Here is a 4,059-nt window from a genome sequence, read left to right as displayed (position 1 = left end):
TTAATGCCAAAGATTTTTTAGCATCGAAGGTGGGGTTGGCGTCTGATCACATTGTCCCGAAGCCATTGGCTTTGGGTTGGCCATAAACCCAGAATATTGTATTTAAATCATTGGTTTTGTACTATTTAAGCACAAAAACCTCCAATTTTACCTTCACTAAACCTAAAATTAAAGGCAAAAAAAAACCCCAGAACACCAAACTGCACAGTAGATAGCATTAAGGGAATACAGCAAGCAAGCAATGATACCACCATTCTCGCATAATCTCCCTAGTCATCAAAGCAACATGGGTTGAATAACCAGACAGCAATCAACACATTTGATATGATCGTATAGCAAATCTTTAGAAGAACTCTCCTTTTCAAACAAGAATTTCAATTGGTTATATTTTTATTCGTACAATTATTCAATTAAGATTATAGACCTACTATAAGCACTCCCTTTCCTTCTCTAAAGTCCCCCTTCCCCTCCTCTTTTATGGACTCTTTGTGCATGTTGATGTCCAGACATAAGATCACAGTTGCCATCCTCAAGCAAATATAGAATGTATGAATGTAGTCTCCTGATAATAGATCTGGTGTTGGTAGATCTCTCGATTCTGTCAACGATCATGATCGAACATAAGATCTGTCTTGTGGAAGAGTTCCTTCGAAGATGGCCTTAATAAGAGGAGTTGTCAACAGAGGTAAAATATTTCCGAAGGTATAATAATTTTCAATATTGCAGCAAATAATGTTTCATACATAATTAGTATAAAAATACCTAATAACAATGAACAAGCACATTTGGTTGATTCGATGAGTTACTCATCTTTTTTCTTTATATTTCTTTAGATTATGAGTTATAAATTCACTAGAAGCACTTTTCCCTAGAGACTGACTTCTTTTCCCTCCCCTCTAGATATGACTTGGATTAGATTTAGAATTTGTCAAAAAATACCTAATGACAATTTTTTTAATAATAAATAGTATAGTGTACTTATACACGTATTAAATAATGTATACAATTACATTCTATAACAGTTATAATGAAAGAAAAGAAAATGAAGTGGTAAACGAGACATAATCCAGAAATGGCGGCTTTGGGGGTTGAATTTCGGATTCTTCAAATAATTACATATCAGACTGACTTTTTCAACTTTTAAGTCTTATCTCTTCCTACATCTCCTTCCTTGATATCATTCCATTATCAGCACTGAAGCATCTTCTCGTTTAATTGCACGCGGCTGCATAGGAAGGGATGGACCGGAAGCAGGTGGACAGGAGGAGGACGGAGCAATCGTTCTTGAAATTTTAAATTATCATACATTTTAGATTTTTATACTTTTTATTGATAATTTGTTTTTTCTCATAGCTTAAATTTGGTCTTCTAAAATTTTAGAAGGTAAAATTATGGGTCCATCTAACTTAGGTTCCTTGATAACCAGCAGTTTATTCTTTCAGTAACTTTTTTATTTGACTGTTGGAATCCTTTATGTTAAGTCTTTTGGCCATTAGAGGTACACCAAAATACCTGACAGGGAGTTAGCCTATCTTAAACCCTAGAATCCTTTTAATAAACTCCATCTCTGCATAAAAAATTCATGCACAACAGATCTCACTTTTTGCAGCGTTGAGCTTCAATCCCAAAAGATTATAGAAAATTTGTAATATGCACCAAATGCCAATCACAAAATCCACTTTTCCCTAGGAAAAAATTAGAAAGTCATCAGCAAATGATCATAAATGTGGCAACTTGATCTTGCTACACGTAGTAACTTGAAAATGCCATCAACAGCTGCAATATGAATGGTAGATTAAAAAATATTTTGAAAGTGAGTGTACATACCTTAAGAATATAAAACTTTTATATGCAAGTGCACACAAATAAAATTTAAAAATGTACACAATAAATAAAATAGATAATAATTATAAAAAAACACAATTGAAGTATGAATCTGCCCGTGGACCAACATCCAATATCATTTAAAGAACATACATTGCAATGACACATAGGGAGGAAGACAATGGATCTCATTGCCTAATTCCTTTAGCACCCTTAAAGTAGCCAATGGAGCAACAAGATATGAGCATAAAATCTTTCATTTGTCTTGGATTCTAACTTTTAGGGATCAACACTACTATGGTAGAGCTAAATGCAGGGAGCATATACGATTTATTGAAAAAAAGTCTTTCATCGTCTCTGTTATGCATTCTCTTTTTACTTCTAATTGAAGGGATTTTTAATGAGGCATAATGTAATCTTGTATGATAATTTTTCTTCAATAAAGTCACATTGTTGAGAAATAAAGTTAATTACAATTAAATTTTTATAGAAATTCGAACAACTCGACTTGAGAAAAATTGTAAATTAAGTTTGAATCATAAAATACGACTAGTCAACTCAAATAATTCAATTTCTTTTTATTCGATTCGATTCAATCAAATATTCACCCCTAACTAGACATGTAAATTGATATGATAGTGGACGTCCTAGTATGAGATTGAAGCCTATATTATAAGCTATCATGTTTGGAATTCATGGTTAAAGAGCGCTTATGAGATGAGAATATGTTTATGTAGGTGTCTCTTCTGTAACCTTGATCATCATTATGTGCTCATTTTCCCTTCTAATTAGATGGAATTTTTAATGAGACATAAGGTGATCTTATATGACCATTTTCCTTCAATAAAAGTCAGACATTGTTGAGAAAAAAAAATGGTTGACTGTAATATGAAATGACCTTGTTCATAAATGTAGTCATGTAGAAGATGCGGTGCAAGCATGCTTGATACGAATTATGAACTAGAATTGCACAATTTATCATGAATTATGATGCTTACACATAGTATGTCACGAATGAGGATTGCATAATGTTTCAATTGAACTAGAGCCGTACAAATGACGAGAAGGTGACCTAGATGTTCTTTCTTGATGGGTTCACAATTTTGCAAGCTATTTTACAAGGTGATGAACAAAAATATCTGTCGAGCAAAATGAACATTAAAAATGATCTGCTCACTTTTGTGTACTTGGATATGTTCTTATTGGAAACTAATTGCCTCACGATGTTCTTCGGATGCTTATGAGCTCGAGCAGCAACGGGTCCGGATGAATTTTCATGGATTCGATCAGAAGGTTTATTGATAACTATCACTCCGGCAAAGATGAAAGACCAACAATAATAACAACAACAATGATGATGATGTCATTGTTATAAATAAAAAGAAAGAAAAAAAAGGGAATCCCCATGGGAAAGTAAAGGATTTTGGCGATGGTTCATACAGTATCCTTTTCTTTATTGATCGTTGGAGGACGTGTTTGTCGCACACACCTCTCGTCATTACCAAGCATACCAGCGCAGAGTTTGACACATATCAGATGTATATTTCTAAAATTTTAAAATTCAGAAAGGAAGAATTTATCTTATATTTATAGGCTGCTTTTGGAGTGAACATTTCAGTATCTTAAGTGCCTATTACTAAAATTATGGAGTGTTGGTTAACTGTTGATTTCCAATCGTTGTCTGAGTTGTCAATGTAACTTCGTAGTGATTATTCTTACCGTTAAAAACAGTTAACTCGTATCTAATGTGTTATTTCCGGGTGTATTTAGCTTATCTTTTCAGCATATAGATAAAGAGTTCGTAGTGATTATTCTTACCGTTAAAAACAGTTAACTCGTATCTAATGTGTTATTTCCGGGTGTATTTAGCTTATCTTTTCAGCATATAGATAAAGAGTCTCGAACACAATTCTTTCCATATATTTCTCTCTCTGAGATTTCTCTATCATTCTCTATTTTCTTTAAAAAAAATTCCCTTCTTTTCTGAGAAGAGCAATATCATCAATTTCCAATTCAAAATTTGTGTGTACACAATTTTGTAGGATCGTGTTAATTTCATAGGACCCCCATTTTTATAGGCTCCTGTTTTATTTCTATATTACTTGTTAGTCATTAATTTTTTTTAATCTCATATTTACTTTTATAATTGAAGTCTCTATTTTTTGCAAAACATACAAAGACAAAACTAATGATCGAAACCTCGTTAAAAAAACCTTTCTAAATTTAATTGGAGGA

The sequence above is a fragment of the Hibiscus syriacus genome, unplaced genomic scaffold (assembly GCF_006381635.1).
Source record: "Hibiscus syriacus cultivar Baekdansim isolate YM2019G1 unplaced genomic scaffold, ASM638163v2 tig00010050_pilon, whole genome shotgun sequence".
NCBI classification, from domain to species: domain Eukaryota; kingdom Viridiplantae; phylum Streptophyta; class Magnoliopsida; order Malvales; family Malvaceae; genus Hibiscus; species Hibiscus syriacus.
Note: the sequence above shows the minus strand (reverse complement) of the source record.